Source organism: Ctenocephalides felis, unplaced genomic scaffold (genome assembly GCF_003426905.1).
Source record: "Ctenocephalides felis isolate EL2017-DRISC unplaced genomic scaffold, ASM342690v1 CF-g0.4_SCAFFOLD_01886, whole genome shotgun sequence".
Taxonomy (NCBI): domain Eukaryota; kingdom Metazoa; phylum Arthropoda; class Insecta; order Siphonaptera; family Pulicidae; genus Ctenocephalides; species Ctenocephalides felis.
Window position 1 is genome coordinate 81,723,996 of NW_020538040.1, and position 21,059 is coordinate 81,745,054.

The 21,059-nt window shown below is 31.0% G+C and overlaps 1 protein-coding gene across 1 annotated transcript in view; it reads right to left on the reverse strand.

Annotated features, from left to right (window-relative positions):
- Nucleotides 1–5,429: 5,429 nt before the first annotated feature.
- The window catches only part of LOC113377960 (ubiquitin carboxyl-terminal hydrolase 8), a 36,467-nt gene continuing 20,837 nt past the window's right edge, over nt 5,430–21,059 (reverse strand). Inside the window, exons 18-20 of the transcript XR_003367124.1 lie at nt 6,646–6,814; nt 6,431–6,571; nt 5,430–5,624 (exon numbers count right to left, since the gene is read on the reverse strand). The gene's annotated coding sequence lies outside the window, so the exon portion shown is untranslated. The remainder of the gene's footprint in view (nt 5,625–6,430; nt 6,572–6,645; nt 6,815–21,059) is intronic.

A 21,059-nucleotide genomic window follows, 5' to 3' on the forward strand; every position in this document is an offset into this window, starting at 1 on the left:
GAAACTATAAATTTTTGACAAAAATTTACTTTTTTTTGAAAAAGACTCCTTGAAGAAAAATTTATTTTGAAATATTTTGGAAATTCTGAACTTTTTTTAAAAGCAATCGTACTGCTTTAACTGTATAGAGACGAAATATCAAAGCGCGTAAGCGCCGCGTCGCCCTCTAACGGATAAACACTGGTACGGAACCCATATACATGTAAACAAAATTTATACTTATTGTTAAAATTTCTATAAAATATCTGATAATTTGATGTGCATATGCCTAATAATCATTTTTGACCGCCAAATGGCATTTTTTTTACTTTTTTTACTAGATCTCACTAGATACTTTTTTAATCAGTTCTTCATCTTGTTAATACAAGTAAATTTTTTTTTGAATTATTCAAATCGGACGCTCCGTTCTCTTAAAAACTGAGTTACCGTTTTTGGCACTTTTTGCCCCGTATTTTCGGAACGGCTAGACCTGCCTTTGCCAAAAACTAATCAGCACGTCTCCTCATTAATACGAATCGAATGTTATTTGAATTATTCAAATCGCTTCATCCGTGTTCCCGAAATCGTCGACGAAAATTTGTATCCGCACACACATACATACACGCACACACACACACATACAACCATTTTTTCTAAGATATGTCAAAATATTTAGGAAGTTTTGAAACGTAAAGATATATAAAAATTTTCATTTTCGACTTTTTTGCTATTACTATAACTTGCCCTACGGGAAGTTAATAATTGTGTAACTGGTGTAAGACATCAATATTACTTTGGCATCTTGTAATACTAAAAATTGGCCTTCTGACAAATAGTTATTTTATACATCGTTGAACAATTTAATTAAGTTTTATTTTACAATATCTTTATATTATTCAATATTTTTATATGGCATTTATAATGATGAATTATATTTGTTAATTTTATTAAATGTGCTAGTTAAACATAATTCATCTAACGCATACAATATTTTTCATAACAAGAATGCCTGAAATTTTACTGTGATTAAATTCTCTGGCCTTTTTGAGCGTCATTCGATAATTATATCCGGACTCTAATGTATGAAATAATGACATTTAACAAAAAATATAATTTATATTACACTTTCGGCATTAACATTATACGGGTAAAATATCTGCATGCACTCAATTCCAGAATCAGCATTAGTAATACCACTGCGAAACATCTTGATATCTTTATCAAGTCGTGCTACATATCTGTCATAATCTGTTTTATGATACAAACGCTCACCTATTGGTAAATAATAAACTGTTAAAAATTCAATATAAATATGCAGTACAATTTCAGTTTCCTGATTTAAGTTCTACATGTTCTAATATAATTATTTAATCAATATTTTACGTGTTGAATATACACGTGCACTAAAAATGGTTGCATAAATTGATAGTTATTTACCTTCATAATTTCTGCGTATTATAAACAAATTCTCCATATCATTTGGATTAATGGCTTTGCAGCAAGGTTTCAAACTTTCTTTTCTGTTAATATCTTCCATACTTGACTTTTTATCCCATAAACACTTTCCTTCACTTGTTACGTAAAACTTCTTGTCATAGCAATCCTTTGCTTTCAGTATATAACGTGGAATATCTGAGTCAGTCCTATAATTTGAAAAAAATAATGTTGCCTTTGAAGCACTATGACAATTGGAACAAATAGACGAACGCATTGTTACTTCTCTTGACGTAACGTTTAGGAAGGTTTTCTCCATTTCAACTGTACAATGACCATTAAATGCAACATTGAGTTTGACATTCCCTGGCATCAACAAAGTAGCATACATACTTTCATCATAATAAATAGTAGCATAGTCTGGATGATCTATCCTATAAATGATTGATACGGTTGACCAAGGTTCGTAGGCTGTATTTGATATATAGCCGCTTTTAAACGATGATTCACTTAAAGAATTGTAATCGTAATCTAAAGATGATCTATATTCATTGCCGTTAAGTCGAATATAAACGTAACTGTCATCTATGAAAGAAGTTGACATAATTCGTGTTCCATCATCATACGAAACGATCAGTGTCTCTGAGTTCAGAAACATATTGGTGCCATCTGCGCGGCGCATGAATACCTCACTTCTCAGATAATCATGAGCACAACGAAAAAGTAAATCATCAGCGGTCGTTTCCTCTTTTCCTCGCACAACTGCTTGATGGCCCATTGGCGATACATACAAATAATCGTCAAATTCTTTGTAGTAGACTGAATATCTATTTGAACATAGTTTCACGTCTTCACTCGCTAACCAGAACTGCGCACCATATGGTGTATGTAGAAGAACACTTTCATCTTCATTAAACACAACAACGGTTCCTCTTCGTGTAAATATACGGTGGTGTTCTTTTCTATACTGTATGAGAAACTCAGGTTTTGTTATCGGAAAATCCACGCACGTGTTTTGAATCTTTGTATTGCTTGTCATGCTAGTTCTATTTTCAGTATTGTCGCAAGGCATTTTTGTAAACTGCTGCTGCGACATTGTCTGACGAATAAAAAATGGTTCTCTCTGTTGTTCAACAAAATCGATGCTTAATCCATTTGGCCAACTGCATTGTATGGAAATATCCAAAGGATATAGTACTTCCAATTCGTCCTGGTCACCTTCTTCTTCTTGAGCATTTTCTGATGTTGCATTAGATTCTGTTTCACTTGTATTCATGTTTTTAAAATTCGTCTGTACTTTAATTCCGTCCTCATTATAAGGCATTTCTTCATTACTTACTCCTTTTTCTGGTATACCATCATTTAAAATATTTGCGAAAGCAATAATTATATTATTTCTTAAAATTAAATGATAATTATTTCCATATTCCTTATATAATGGACCCAAAGGGCAATGATAAAACAAGCTGCTATCCTTCATTATAATTTCAATCGACATGAGTTTTCCATGGTATATCCATTCTAAAAACTTTGCTCGTATTTTACATTTTACGCCGTAAAACGTTATAAATTTACCATTAACTTGTGTCCTAGTATCGCCTAGATCATAACCCAAAAATGAAAAATTTTCTTCCTCTGAATTTATATTAGTATCGTTAACCAAAAAATTAAAAGTACTATTTTCATCCTGCGTTTCATTTTTTGTTTTAATATTAATCTCATCAGTCTTTTTATTATTTTTGTCTTTTTTCTTGCCAATAGTTTCAGATTTTAATCCACTTTTAATATCGGCTGTTGTAGATTCTAAAGTTGTACTATTTATGAGCCCTTGTTTTTGAAGTTCATTATTATGCTTAATTGAGCCTTCCACAAGTAGGTCTCTAGAAAGACAAGTTAAATCTTCTTCTATTTGCATCTCTTCTGGTATTTCTTGCATAGTCCTTTTTAACTTAAACAAGTTCCTATCATGCTCTTCTTCTTGTATTTCTAGCCACCTCTGTTCTTCGTCTAAAATGTAATCAAAAAAATCTCGCATACAAATTTTTGATAATAAACGCTCACAAAAAATATCAACGACTGCTATTTTGTTTGGATTAGAAAACCTAACAAGTATACTATCACTAGGCGGATAATATTCAAAGTCAACGGCATCGAATTTTGCATATGATTTAACCAGTGTTTGGACTAAAACATCATATATCAATGGTTCTGTATAGGTATAACCGTTCATATATTTAAATAAAGCAGTTGGTCCTTCACGGAAAACAAGTATGTCATAATCATCAATTAAATGCGCTATCTCAGGACATTCAAAAATATCTAGTTGAGGATCATAATTTACTTTTAAATCCGATTTGTTTGGAAATAAGTCATTGCTAGCCTCCGAAGCGCCTTGAAAAGCATTAAAAGTTGGACACGAATTCGTTTTAAGTAAATCTGTATAGCGCATACATCCTTTACGACGCCATTTCGTCCGTTCTACACTTCTATTATTTTCATCAAATGCGATATGATCAAACACCAAAATGTTTAATAATCGGCGAATAACATCAGGATATAACACTTTATCTGGTACCGAATGATGTAGCTTATCGATGTGATAGCGATATTTTAATTGGGATCCTAAATCAGGATCAGGAAATTTAGTACACAATAAGGAGAATACTAACAAGCGCGTCATTTCTATGTGACCAATAAAAATGTCATCATTATTTAGTTTTACTGACGTAAAATCAATGTCATTGCCATACTTCAACAATGTAGGACCATCCACACTCGTTTCACACACATTTGTTTGGTCATCACAAATACCGTGATAATTGTTGAGTAATGTCATTCTATCTATTATCTTGTGTTTTATATCTTTTAGAATTTCCATTTGAGGATTGAAAATAGAACTTCGTAGTATAGACCCAGCATCTTCTGCATCAAGCCAAGACGTTTCTTGATTCATTGTTGCGTCTACAGTAGAATTCTGATGATTGCCATCTGATTGAGCTCCATTGTCTAGTCCGTTTTCAGAAAAGGGGTCGTCCATATTATTACAAACTTTACAAAAAATACGATATAAAAATAAAGGTATGGTATCATATTCCCATGGAATTTCGTCTAAAGCCTGCGTTCGTGGAGAATCTTCTTCCAAATCAAACATTATAGCCTCTACATCAAGTTCCTTAATACTACAATTATAATTTCTTTTCTGGCAAGATGTATCGTAAATGTCATAAAGCACATAACTGATATCATCATAAATTGCCTTTGATTGTTCCTGTAATACTGATTTATTATAAAAGTTTACTACAAAATTTGGTGCGCCATACTGAACTAAAGCAACTTCTTTTAGATAAGCAGATTTTTTCAAGTCAAACCTTTCACTTTCCATGACTTGCCAAAATTGTGTAATCTCGGATGCCTTTGACGGTTTCTTTTTTAAATCTGAATTTATTTCAATGTTTTCTAAATCAGTAGATGCAATAAATGCTTCTTCTTCAGACTCTGCATATATGGTAAAATCCAAAAGAAATGACTTTGAACTGATGGCGCTTACACCGGGCGTTGATGGTGGACTTGCTTCGTCTTTAACTATTTTTATTATAAAAGATAATGGTAAGTCGAGCCTATATAATGAAAAAATATTTCAATTATTATTTCGTATAGTATTCAATTTAATTCGATGTAAAAATATATTGAATACTTAATATATAAATGCATATCAATTACATTACAATTATCTCAGACAATGGATTTCAATTTTAAATATAATAAAAAAGTACTCTGCTTTCCAAAAATATTTATATGTTACAATAAAACAAAAAAAATTAGAGATATTTAAGAATGGTAATATTTATAAGAAAAATAAATATCTATTATTTCGCAAAGTCCATTAGCACAATTTTATACCATTTGCAAAAAAATAAGTCACCTTTGCAGCTCTTTGAAAATGTTAGTATCGTAATATCCATAAAGAACTATATATAATTTAGGTCCATCAACTGGTTCGTCTTCGATATACTTCTTTTCTATTGAGACTTGACCGCGCTTCTCAAGCTTACTCGTTGCTCTTTGAGTTGTCTCGGTAGTTTTAGGAGCATCCTTATTGATTTTGCCTTTTTCATTTTTCCCACTTTTACTGGCCTTACCACTTGCTTTATCTACCTTGCTCTTCTTGCCACTTTTACTTTTTGAATCGCCATCAGCAGGGGCACTGCCCTCTAGATAAATTATTTGCTTATTTTATTTCTTAGGATATTGCTACGTTTGAAATATAAAAGACGCACATTCATAGAATATGTATTATTATCAATACCTAAACTATTGGGGTATGGCATTGTGCCTTAAGCTAATTGCTGGAATGTTTTCAAATAGATTATTATAAATACTGTAACATTTTCCAATATTTATAAGAATTATATAAACTGAATTACTGAATTGAGTTAAAATTATTTATTTAAAGTATATTAGTTAGCTTTAGAATTTTAATTTAAATTAAAATCTGAAATATTTTCAATGTGCACAAAAAATTTTTATTGACAAAAAAAAAAATGAAACAAAAAAAAATTCTAAACTATTGTTTTGCCAACACAAGCAGAATGTTTTTTGGATTATTCAAATCGGATACTCCGTTCTGTGAAAAACTCGGTTTATATTTTCTGCACTCTTTGCTCCGCATCTTCGTAACAGCTGGACCTGCCATTGCCAAAGACTAATCAACACATATACATTATCAATAGGAATCGATTGCTTTGTGAATTTTTCAAATTTCATCCATACGCCCGAAATAGTCGACAAAAAATTGTCTCCACACATACACACACATCAATTTTTTCTGAGGTATGCCAAAATGTTCAAAAATTTATTTATTTATTTATTTAAGGCAAGTTGCAAGAATTTACCGATAGATAAATAATTATCTTTAGAGCACATATTCGAGTAATTACTATATAACAATATATTTTTTCTTAACAATCTTATTTTTCAATATAATTTTTCTTAACAATCCATACAAAACAATGCATACCTGGACAATAAGATTGCATATGATTATGTACTTCTTCTTGGTGGCGTCTTGATATCTCTAATATTTCTTGAACCTCACATAATCGTTCGTATATTCTGCGTTGTATCTCTATAGCCATTGCACGACTATTGGTTTCTAATTCTATATACTTTATATAATTAGTGCTTTCGATAATCACAGCATTTAAATGTAATTATAGTTTAATATCACAATACCTTTCTGTTTTTCTTTTGTATTTCTAAGTAAAATTTCTTTCTTAGAAATAGCAATAACCGCTCTTCTATAATGGTTTTCGGCACCTTTCACAAAGAGTTGGCCATACAAATCGTCTTCATCTGTGTAGGGTATCAGAAATCCCACTGTGTAAAAGGAATGGTCGAATAACTGAAAAATATCGAAAATTTCGTCAAGTCGCCTCCAATAGAAACTCAAAAAGGTACCAAACAGAATATTAATGAAAAACAATTACATTGGATTAAATTATTTTTCAGCTAAAATAATTTTATTATCATTCGTCTTTGTAGAATTTTCTAAAATTATAGTAATGGCAAACAAATCGAAAATGAAAATTTTTATATATATTTACGTTTCAAAACCTTCTGAACATTTTGCCATACCTTAGAAAAAATAAATGTATGTGTGTGTGTATGTGTGTGTGTGCGCGCGTGTGTGCGTGTATGTGTGTGTGTTCGGATACAAATTTTCGTCGACGATTTCGGGAACACGGATGATGCGATTTGAATGATTAAAAAAACATTCGATTCGTATTGATAAGGAGACGTGCTGATTAGTTTTTGTCAAAGGCAGGTCTAGCCGTTCCGAAGATATAGGGCAAAAAGTGCCAAAAACGGTAACTCAATTTTTAGGAGAACGGAGCGTCCGATTTCAATAATTTAAAAAACATTTTACTTGCATTAACAAAATGAAGAACTGATCAAATTTTCATGAAGGTAGGTTTAGCGGTTTCGGAGATCTAGTGAAAAAAGTAAAAAAAAATGCCATTTGGCGGTCAAAAATTATCATTAGACATATGCACATCAAATTATCAGATATTTTATAGAGATTTTAACAATAAGTATAAATTTTGTTCACATTCCTATGTGTTCCGTACCAGTGTTTATCCGTTAGACGGCGACGCGGCGCTTACGCGCTTCGAGATTTCGTCTCTATGCAGTTAAAGCAGTACGATTGCTTTGAAAAAAAGTTCAGAATTTCCAAAATATGTCAAAATAAAGAAAACATTTTTTTCCCAACATAATTTTTTTTTTTTGAAAAAAAAAGTAATTTTTTGTCAAATTTATAGTTTCTCAAAAATCTAATTATTTCAAAGTAAAATTTTTTCAAAAATGTTAATTGTTTTTTTAAAAAAAAATAATTTTTGGTACGGAAAGTTCCTGCAATTTGCCTTAAGGCACGATGCCATGCGCCCCACTAGTTTTATTACCAAATTAATAAGGATATGCTATCGATGAATGATATGAATACATGGTATAAAATGATTACCTCCATTCGTACTTGATCCCTAATTGTAATTTTAGTTTTCTTGTCGCCATTTTTCTCTTTTGCAGCTTTATCCTCTTTCTTGCCTTTTTTAGGAGGCATATCCCATACAAATTAATAGCAGATTATGTTTGTATTAAACTGAAGCTTTTGCAAAAATGGCGCAGAACATTAAATTTTTACTTTTGCTATAGTAAGTTTATTATAAATTAAATATTTATATTTGTAATATATATGTATATATATTTATATTTATATATATATATATATATATTTATATTGTATATTGCTGCTGCAATAGAATTATATATTTCAATATCTTATATTAAGCATAAAAAAATAAAAATATGTATACATTATTTTTTGCAATATACAATTATATCACATGATATCACATCACAGACCTTTGTGAATTTTAAATGATTGTCTTGACATAAATTATTTTCACTGACAGATGAAAAGGTACATCATTTTGGCAGAGCCAACTTCCTGAAACAATTTATCGCGTTTAAAACTACACTAAAATTCAAATTTTTTGTAACAATACCGTCATGGGCTCTTTAACTAATTCTTTATTCTTACTGGAGTTCGTTGTGGGTGAAGTCTCAATTCCGGATTGTCCAGAACACAGCGTCGAATATGTTTTTCGATTTTTAGGACATATTGTTGGTATAAGTGAAAAAGATTTCCCACGTACTACAAAAGCTCACAAAGGAGGAAAATCATGCATATTTGGTCTCTCTGATGAGCAAGCTAAAAAGATAGCTGATGACTTTAAGGTAAAAATTATTATGTAAATAAAAGTCGACTATTCCAACCTATGTCAACGTATATCCTTCAGTCTTTAAAGAACCACTACCTACGTTTTTTCTCTTTCTCTGCATTTATGCATATACACGTCGAATAAAAATCTATTATTATCAATACGAAATATTCAATTTTTCAACACTCAAAATCTCAGATCGTCTAAGTAATCAAAGATTTTTGAATGAGTAAATGCTAAATAATGACTCACTTCGTTCCAAAATAATAAATAATAAAATGCCAAATTAATAGGCACCTGAATGTCCATAGATCTTGCAATAGACAAGAAGCAAACTGATCTATCCTTCTACAAAATGAAAACCAAAACCTATATTTGTTAGTACAATCAACCCTCGGTTAACGCGGCAAGTCCGTACCGTGCAGTATGGGGACCGCGCTATAAAAAACTTATATTTAACATGGAAACTTACATAGTGCAGTATGGGAACCGCCCTATGATAGACTCAGAGTTAATACAAATCGCACCATTTTTATTGTGCTGTATGGAGACCAAGGAATACAACTTGAAGTAGGAGTAATACGGACAAAATGACATGTATGACATAGACACCTTATTCAAAAATTGGCGCGACGCAGCAGTCAGTTCAAACGTGTTCTTAGACAGCTGTTATATAATCAAGCATATCTAAAAGATAGAAGTCGATAACAAAACTTACATTAATACCCTTCTGATATCAAGTTCCTAGAATCGCTCATAGATTGCGCAATGAACTTATGGGCTGTTGAACAACAAACCGTGTAATAGGAAGTCCTTGTAGTCGGAGGGATGTCGGATTTTTAGCTTCGCGTAATATGGGAACCGTGCACCCAGAGTGCCGTGTTAACGGAGGGTTGACTGTATATGGGTTTATTAGTCCCATTGATCATTTTCTATTATTTAGAAACGTTTTTTTATTTATTTTTTTAAATATGCAGGATATAATTAATTGTAATGTTTGTAATTTTCAGATTGAGGTTTATGTGTTACGCAAATATCAAGATGGCGATCGTGTCATTATGGGATCGATTAAGATATCAATAACTCAAATGTTTGGAGATATCATCGACTGCGTACGACAACGTCCATATGACACACCAATTTCACAAACAGTTAAAGACACATACAGGTATAATATTTTCGGCACTTTTTGGCACTATCCTTATTTGTATTCAAAAAAGGATAGTGCCTTCGTATCTATATTCCGATTATAGCGAACTTCAAACTTTTCGATATTGTAGTACGATTTGTCCTTTGTCACAAAATTCGGCGATCACCTCCTCATTCGGCAAAATTTTGTTTACAGCAAGCATCCTTCTGAGCACGGAAAGTGGTCGTGTACTTTGAAAAACTCAAAAGTAGCGCCACTTAAACCCTAGTAACTAGTAAACTAATCGCCGAATTGTCATTAAATTTTGACAGATATCTTCTTAGAGTTGGTGCTTTCATCACATGTTATTACATAGCAACACCTTCTATGTGTCTTATTAAGTGATTTATTATATAATCTTCATTATTTTCATATATTTCGGCAAATTAAACTATGTCATCTTCAGTGGAATTTAAACTGGAGTACCTAGTAACTAACTAGTAACATATTCACATGCGCCCAATTAACTAGTAAACAATAAAAGGCGTGTTATAAGTGGAACATACTTTAGCCTCTGAGGTCTTGCCAAAAGTTTGTCGTGAGTTTTAAAAGTGGAGCTGCTTATTCTATTTAATAACTTCCCGTAGGATAAGTTATGATAATCGCAAAAAATCGAAAATGTTGCATATTTTTACGTTTCAAAGATTTTGAACATTTTGGCAAACATTAGAAAAGATGAATGTATATGTGTGTGTGATTTGAATAATTAAAGAGAGAAGCATTTGATTCGTATTCACGGGGATACGTGCTGGTTAATTTCTGGCGAAGGCAGTTTCAGCCGTTTCGAAGTTACGAAGCAAAAGTGACAAATATGGTCATTCAGTTTTAGAGATAACGGAACGTCTGATTTGAATAATTCAAAAAACATTTTATTTGTATTGACCAAATAAAAAATGATCACATTTAGGAAGGCAAGATCTAGTGGTCTCGGAAATCCAATTAGAAAGTAGAAAAAAAAATGCGGGCAAAAATGATCATTTGGCATACGCACATCAAATTTTATCAGATATTTTACAGAGATTTCAATAATAAGAACAAATTTTGTTTACATTTCTATGGGGTTCCGTACCAATGTTTATGCGTTAGACTGCGACGCGGCGTTTACACGTTTAGATATTTAGTTCGACGCTTCAAAAAGAGTTCAAAATTTTCAAAATATTTCAAAATATTAAAAAAAATCGATTTTTTTCAAAAAATTAAAATTTTTCAAAAATCTAATATGGGAAGAAATATCTTTGCAAATTACTGCGGAATTATACAAAAAAAATCAATAGATCATTTAATTGAAACTCAAATAGGCCAGGAAACGACAGAAATTATAAGATTTTGTAATTATTTGATTATTATGCAAGAGATAATGCAATGCAATTAGTAGATCGGAGATTTTGCAGTTTTTCGACATTTGTTTTCAATTTTATGCGATTTGACCACCAGTTTTGACTGCAGATTCGTGTACAGCGATAAAAACTTAATTGGAAAACATATGCCGCACACCCAATACAGACAACTTTTTAACTTCCCGTAGGGCAAGTTATAGTAATCGCAAAAAAATCGAAACTGAAAATTTTTATATATCTTTACGTTTCAAAAGTTTCTGAATATTTTGGCATACCTGTATTTATATGTGTATGTATGTGCGTGTGTGTGTGTGCGGATACAAATTTTCGTCGACGATTTCCGAAACACGGATACACCGATTTGAATAATTAAAAAAAACATTCGATTCGTATTGATAAGGAGACGTGCTGATCAATTTTTGGCAAAGGCAGGTCTAGCCGTTCCGAAGATACGGGGCAAAAAGAGCCAAAAACGGTAACTCAGTTTTTAAGAGAACGGAGCGTCCGATTTGAATAATTCAAAAAACTTTTTTTTTGTATTGACAAGATGAAGAATTGGTCTAGCGATTTTGGAGATCTAATAAAAAAGTAAAAAAAAGCCATTTGGCGGTCAAAAATGATCATTAAACTTATGCACATCAAATTATCAGATATTTTATAGAGATTTTAACAATAAGTATAAATTTTGTTTACATTCCTGTGGGTTCCGTACCAATGTTTATCGCGCTTTGACATTTCGTCTCTATACAGTTAAAGCAGTACGATTGCATTGAAAAAAAGTTCAGAATTTTCAAAATATGTCAAAATAAAGAAAACATTTTTTAAAAAAAAAAAAAAAAATTCAAAAAAAAGTATTTTTTTGTCAAATTTATAGTTTCTCAAAAATCTAATTTTTTCGAAGTAAAATTTTTTCAAAAATGTTAATCGTTTTTAAAAAAAAAATAATTTTTGGTACGGGAAGTTCGAGCAATTTGCCTTAAGGCACGATGCCATGCGCGCCCCAGTAGTTTCATTTAATTTTTGTTCTCTACATTTAAGATTTCGCGTGAAAAAGAACGGCGTATTGAGACATGGTCACATGACTGTATACCTGCGCCTCTCCGCGCTCGGAGGTATTGTGGTGACACAGTTCCAGCGTGGTGCCGACCAGTCCTTCTTCTTCCGGTGTGAAGATGGGCCATCCTCTATGCCATTCTACGAATGCAAGATGCTCGAAAGCAACAAAAACACAAATGCCGCAGATAAGAAAGTCAAAACCGTAATGTGGGACTCCAAAAATCGACAACAGCATATGGTAAGACAATAATAATCGATCATAACGAACAGTTAATAAGTTCATATGCCCAAATAATGTTGAATAGTGGCGAAACTCATGAAATTGAATAATTTGAAAATTTTGAATGTTTCAAAAATTTTAGAATAATTAGACAACTTTGTAAATTTTCGAAAAATTAAGCAAAATTGAAAATGTAGGGTAGTTATAGTAATGGGCCGAAAATCGAAAATGACATTTTTTGCAATTTTCGACGTTTTGAAGGTTTCTGAACATTTTGGCATACCTCAGAGAAAATGGATGTGTGTGTGTATGTATGAGTATGCATGTATACTATTTATCGTCCACGTTTTCGGGCGCACAGATCAACTGATTTGAATGGTTCAAAAAACATGCGATTCCTATTGATAAGGAGATGTGCTGATTAGTTTTTCGAAAAAGGCAGGTCCAGCCGTTTCGGAGATACGGAGCAGAGAGTGCAGAAAATGGAAATCGGGTTTTTGAAAGAACGCAGCATCCGATTTAAATGATCTAAAAAACATTCAATTCGTAATGACTGGTAGAAGTTATGATTAGATTTTGGTTCAGCCAAAAGCAGGTCCAGCCGTTTTGGAGATACTGAGCTAAATGTGCAAAAAATGGCAGATTTTGAGAGAACTAAGCGTCCAATTTGATTTATTCAAAGAACTTTCTGTTTGTGTCAACAAAATATTTGCTTTTGGAAAAAAAATGTTTCTAATTTTTAAAATAATTCAGATTTTAATTTTAATTCTGACTAAAGTTCTAATATACTTTAAACGAATAATTTCAACTTTGCAATTCAGTTTATACAATTCTTATAAATATTAAACAATGTTACAATATTATAATAATCTATATGAAAACAATTAATATTCCTCGATCATTTCGTTACGGTTCCAGCAGTTCCAGCAATTTGCCTTAAGGCACGATGCTATACACTACTAGTTTTTTTTTAATTTCCGAACAATATTCGACATCATATGTATATATCTAATTCATACAGATTATGAAATGTTAAAATCAAATTATAAAAGCAGTACGGAATAAAAAATATAGTAATAAAATTTATACATATTAATTAAATTCCTGTTAAGAATCTGATAATATGCTTTACAATATTATTTTACATTCTTGACTATCAAACAATTTTTTTTCGCTTTATTATCGATAAAAAATTAGTACTCATTTATGAAGTACTCAATTTTTTGACAACAGTCAGATTTTAATTTTTCCATAACTTCAGCTGGAAATCTTCACTTTTGACATTTTTGCAATTCAATAGCTTCACCCTGCGAGTTGAAAATAAAGAATTTTGAATGTGATTGTACGATATCGAAATTCAAGACTAGTTTGTATAGATTCATTGAGGTGAATATTTTTTAGATTTTTATATAAAACTGTTTGGATATCTTACCTCTTATCAATCTCTTCATGATCGAATATTTCATTTATTAATTTCTCGTAGAGTAAATTATAGTGATCGCAAATAATCGAAAATTTTTACATATCTTTACGTTTCAAACATTTCTGAGCATTTTGGCTTACCCTAAAAAAATGGATATATATATATATATATATTATATATATGTGTGTTTAGTATATATGTTTGTATGGATACAATTTTTCGTCGACGTTTTCGCGAGCACCGATTTGAATGATTCAAAAAGCATTCGATTTTTATTGACGGCGAGATATCAAAATATTATTGTTGGTTAGTTTCTGACAAAGACGGGACCAGCCGTTTCGAAGATACAAAACAAAAAGTGCAAAAAATGGGAGGTTTTGAGAAAACGGAGCATGCGATTCTAATGATTCGAACAACATTTTACTTGTCTGAAATTATCATTGCAGATCATTATTTTAGATTCATAAGCATGTAGAAATATTGATAATCAAATGGCAGGTAGATAGGTGGAGAGGTATACAAGTAAATAGTAGACAGGTAGGCAGAAAGACAAGTAGATAAATAGAAAGAAGACAGATAGATAAACAGGTAGGTTGACAGGTATACACGTGACATGTAAAAAATTAGTCCGATAGAAAGCTAGATGATGGTAAAACTAGTAAATAGGTAGACAAGCAGACAGGTAAACGGGAGATCAGGTAAACGGGAGATCAGGTAAACAGGTACAAAAGTAGATAGGTAGACAGACAGGTGGTCAGTTTCACAGATAAACACTTAGGCAGGTAAACAAATAGACTGTTAGACAAGTAGATTATATACTAGATTACATATTTCATTTTAAATCAATTATTTACACATATTCGCAAGCTTACGCCACTTGCCTTAAAGCAAAATGCAACTTACACCTAGTTCCAGTACACAATCAGTTGCATAAGCGAGGTATTGGGTTATGCCCCATCAGTTTATAAATAATTTTAAAAAATCTACTTGATTTTTAGCTCGCTGTGAACAAATCCAAATGAAATTTGATAACTTTAATAAACGGCAGAAAATTAAATAGAGTGAATAACTTTAATACAGTTAAAACGAGTTGGACATAGCGCGCACTTTGAAGAAAACAACCACCTATCCACCTACCCATGTGAATGTTAACATTCATACTGGATTATAAGTAAAGTAGTTATCCGGGGGTGTCCCAAAGGTGGTATTACTTCCGTTTTAGGCAACCCTCGTGCGCCATACTTTGCGGGATGGAGTGTTAAGTTTTAATGCGCGCCGGACAGTAATTTTCGCTGCAGAGGGCCGAAAACTCAACACTTAGACGGCAAATACTGCCTAAATTCACCTACGGTCGCGGATTAGAATCATTTTAATTATATCAAATGCGCGTATATAACTTTATGAATATATGACTATCAACATGTACAATGTTTATGCACAGAGATGTTCCGGCTGCGAAGGATTTATATAGGAGGACACAAATAGAAAATAAGGATTATTTTAGTTAAATGATATTGCTCATGAATAAAATACTTCAAATGCAAAAATGGCCATAAGTTAATCACTGTCGTGCAGTACTTAAATGCAAAAACACTTTTTTCGTCACCATATAAAACAAATTAACCAATTAACTGTGACTGGTATACTTGCCGTGGAGAGGTGGAATTTTTTTGTGTATTGACATTATACTCGTGCGTATAGGGTAAGTTACTCGTATAGTAATCGCAAAAAAACGCAAATAGAAATTTTTGCATATCTTTACGTTTCAGGGTTTCTGAATATTTTGGCATATTTTAGAAAAAATTGATGTATGTGTGTGTTTGTATCTATGTGTAGATACAATTTTTCGCCGACGGTTTCAAGAGCACGGATCAACAAATTAGAATAATTCAAAAACATTTGATTCCTATTGATAGTGAGATAGATTAGTTTTTATCAAAAGCAGGTCCAGCTGTTTCGAAGATACGGGAAAAGAAGTGCTAAAATGGCCATTCAGTTTTTTTAGGAGTTCAATTTGAATAATTCAAAAATATGCTAAATAGTTCAGCGGGTCCAGCGGTTTTGGAGATCCAATTAAAATAGTACAAAAAACACGCCATTTGCCGGTCAAAATGATTATTAGACATATGCACATCAAATTATCAGATTTCATTTCATTTTGTTTACATTTCTATAGAATCCGTGCCATTATTTATCAGTTAGACGGTGATGCAGCGCTTACGTGCTTCGATATACCATCTTTTAAACAGCTACGCAGTCGAATTGCTGTGAGAAAAGTAATTTTTTTTTCAAAAAATTGAATAAAGTTTCTTGAAAAATTTAGTTCTCGGTACGAGAAAAAGTACCCAGCAATTTGCCTAACGGATAACATGCAACACTGGTTTTAATTATAATTAACAAATCTTAATTACTCACAATATTCACAAAAATAATAGTATTTTAATTTCATTCTAAGGTTATTTTAGTGTTAGGTCAAATGTGAAAGTGGCAAAAAAAATATTGCATTCATCCACATTATTATTAATAAAAAATTACAATTTTAATAAATAGTAATATAAGTGCACTTACTATTTTATATCCAATGAAGAATAATTTGACTTTTTTTTTTAAGTCCACATTTCTAAATTCACCCAAAAACCACAGTTTCTTATTACATTATTATTTATATTAATTCATAGTGATTCTTATTTTGTAAATGTTTATATTTGTTGTGATTGTAAATACATTAATAAACAAAATCGTAAAAGTATAGCACGACCTTATCAGACAAATAATAAAATAATAATGATTTTGGTTCAAATATTTACCGAAAGTAAATTGAAAGCATCCTTTATTTGGTTTCTATTTAATGGTAATTAAATAATGGTATAACAAATGTGATTTGTTTAAATTTCTTAAATGATAAAATATTTTAATTTTTATTTAATTAATAATTATCTAATTATCTAATAATTTACAGAAGGATTTAAAAGCTGTTCTGGACGCACAAGATATTATATCCTAACCTAAATGAATTCATGAATTCATTTCTGTGAAGCAATTAAACTGATTTGTGCTAACATGGATATCGACACATAGGTATGAGAAGACTCACATTAATTGGGAATTTAAGAATGTAATTAATTTCATTTGTTTGTTCCATCACAGAAATCTGAGACCAATATTTTACATATATTTGTGAATCAATTTAAAGTAAGTTTAATAAAAGAACTCATGTACAGATTTATATATAATCATTGTTCCATCACAGAAATAATCTAAGAACAATATTTTAAACATATTTGTGAATCAAGTAAAAGTAAGCTTAATAAAATAACTCATGTACAGATATATTCATACCCACAAATTGCATATTATTGTGTCTAATCTAAAACCTAGATTCTAGAGGGAAAAAAAACAATTCGATAATTAATATATACGGCTAGAATTTATCCAAATTTTTAATTAATTTATTATGACTATGATTGAGATAATATAACTTGAATAGTGTTTTTTTGGAAATTGTGCTTAAATATAGTTGTAATGTTTGTGTTAATGTAAATCGAAAATTATAATAAAATTTATTATTTACGAACGACAATAACACTTAGTATATCCGATAATAAAAACGGTAAAAAGAAATTGTCTTAACTGCAGTGATAGCTTATTTGATGCTATTTATAACTCGTATAGATATATTGACTAAAAGTGTGAATAATAATCGATAGTTTAATTTTACTCTGATATTAATAAATAAAAAGCCCCTAAAATATAACTTGAGAACAGTTAACTCTTTTTAACTCCATATCAAATATATTAGTTATAAGCTAGTCTTATAAACACCAATAATAATAATTACGTTATACACATTGTAATGAATTCCATATAAACAAATCCATCAACTAGCTGTAAGTGGAATTATGTCTTAAGGCAATTAAGGCATCGTGCCTTAAGGCAAATTGCTGGAACTTCCCGTACCAAAAATTATTATTTTTTTAAAAACGATTACCATTTTTGAAAAAAATTTACTTCGAAAAAATAAGATTTTTGACAAACAATTAGACAAAAAGTTACTTTTTTTTTGAAAAAAAAAATTTTTTTAATTTTTTTTTTTATTTTTTTTTTTTAAAAAAAATGTTTTCTTTATTTTGACATATTTTGAAGGATCTAAACTTTTTTTCAAAGCAATCGTACTGCTTTAACTGCATAAAGACGAAATATCAAACTGCGTAAGCGCCGCGTCGACGTCTAACGCGTAAACATTGGTACGGAACCCATAGGAATGTAAACCAAAATTATACTTATTGTTAAAATCTCTATAAAATATCTGATAATTTGATGTGCATATGTCTAATGATCATTTTTGACCGCCAAATGGCATTTTTTTTATTTTTTTCATTAGATCTCCGAAACCGCTACACCTGCCTTTATGAAAATTTGATCGGTTCTTCACCTTGTCGATACAAGTAAAATGTTTTTTGAATTATTAAAATCGGACGCTCCGTTCTCTTAAAAACTGAGTTACCGTTTTCGCCACTTTTTGCCCCGTATCTTCGGAACGGCTAGACCTGACTTCACCAAAAACTAATCAGCACGTCTCCTTATCAATACGAATCGAATGTTTTTTGAATTATTCAAATCGGTTGATCGGTGTTCCTGAAATCGTCGACGAAAATTTGTATCCGCACATACATACACACACGCACACACACGCACACACATCAATTTTTTCTAGGGTATGCCAAAATATTCAGAAACCTCTGAAACGTAAAGATATATAAAAATTTTCATTTTCGATTTTTTGCGATTACTATAACTTGCCCTACGGGAAGTTAAATATGAGCTAGTCTTATAAACACCAATAATAATAATTACGTTATACACATTGTAATGAATTCCATATAAACAAATCCGGTTTAACCAAATATACGTCCAAATAGTATCGAAATACATTTCGAATATAATTCTATTCTATTGGAGCGCCATCTAATTTCAAATCTGAAATACGATAAAGATATCCAAGCACCAAAAAGCTCTATCAAAGCTTCAACAAGCTTAACAAAGTTCACCAAGTGAGGGCGACATATTTTCATTTATAATGAACATTTAAGTTTGTATTTAAACATTTGTGTTTATTATTATTATTTAAGATTTCATTTTTCTGAACTAAGCCTCCGTTATAACATAAAACTATTTATTAAACTTTTCATGTATAAATATTTTCTACGTTTCGAACAGATAGATACAAACACTAAATTATAATTTTTACTGTAATTACTTATTCCTACGTAAAAATCATAGGAAGATTTTGTATTTGTTAGGATATTTATCGTTTTTGTTTTGTCAAGCTTTATTATCAGTGTGTAAAATTGTCGATAAACGAATGAAAAAAATAAAGAAAATCAGTCAGACTTTTAGTGTTTCCATATACTCTCGAAAGAAAATATCTTAAGTTCGAGTTCATGGAGAAGAGAACCCCGAAACGTAGAAAATATTAATAAGTAAAAAAAAAACAAAAATACTCTTTAGAAAAAAAGCTTTTTGTTCTGCCAAACCATAAATTTTCGACAAAAATTTACTTTTTTTAAAAAAAAAAGACTTTTTGAAGAAAAGTGTATTTTGAAATATTTTGAAAATTCTGAACTTTTTTTCAAAGCAATCGTACTGCTCTAACTGCATAGAGATGAAATATCGAAGCGCGTAAGCGCCGCGCCGCCGTCTAACGGATAAACTAAAATAGTACGAAACCCATAAGAATGTAAACAAAATTTATACTTATTGTTAAAATCTCTATACAATATCTGATAATTTGATGTGCATATGTCTAATGATCATATTTTTACCGCCAGATGGCATTTTTTTTACTTTTTTTACTAGAACTCCGAAACCGCTAGACCTGCCTTCATGAAAATTTGATCAGTTCTTCATCTTGTTAATACAAGTAAAATGTTTTTTGAATTATTAAAATCGGACGCTCCGTTCTCTTAAAAACTGAGTTACAGTTTTTGGCACTTTTTGCCCCATATTTTCGGAACGCCTAGACATGCCTTCGCCAAAAACTAATCAGCACGTCTCCTTATCAATACGAATCGAACGTTTTTCAATTAGCGAATTATTCAAATCGCTTCATCCGTGTTCCCGAAATCGTCGACGAAAATTTGTATCCGAACACACATACATACACGCACACACACACCTACACACACATACATCCATTGTTTCTAAGGTATGCCAAAATATTCAGAAACCTCTGAAACGTAAAGATATATAAAAATTTTCATTTTCGATTTTTTGCGATTACTACAACTTACCCTACGGGAAGTTAATAAAAAAGAGTACAAAATAAAGGATATTGTCATCGGAGTTGGAATAACTAATAATAATTTAATTTGTCTCTTGTATAATTTCTTTTTTTACATTTTTATTTACAAGGTTCTTATTGTTTACACCTTGTGTAAATGTGTAGGTGGTTCTTTTTACCTCAATCGCATGTCAAAGGTAATATAAGAAAAACTGTTGAATCTAACTTGAAAATAACAATACATTGAAAGTATACTTAGAAATGATATTCAGGTATCGTAAACAAAACAACCGTCTTTAAAAATAAAAAGACTAACAACGAAGAAAAAACTTTTGTTAAAAAATTGACAATGTGGTCATCTCCTATTTACAAGGTCGCCCGGTTTTCCTAATTACCCATCATTATAGTGGATGTTTTTACCCGCGAACCTTTATGAAACCTCACTCTACCCTGTGTATTATGAAATAGAATATGCATTGTGAAATAGCATTCTACAATGTATAAAAAATCTGAAATATGATGATTTCTTCATATTTTTATTTTTATAATGGTAATATTGGTAACTAATAATATGGAATTCTTGAAGCAATCGAGTAATCATAAGTACTATTAAACATATGTATAAGCAAATTATCTGTTATTAACGCTTTTTTGTTCACGTTATATTTTTTTTACTTGCCAATATTTATTCGCTTTCAGCATATTTTTGTGCCGCTGAAGAGGCCGCGTCTCGGCGTTAATGTTATTCTAGTGTAAATATTGTTACCTGTTCCCAACATTATGTAAAATACTAAAATGAGGCGTACAAGCAATACGCTTGCCTATTTATTTGTCGATGTTTACTTAAGGCTTTCGTGCCTT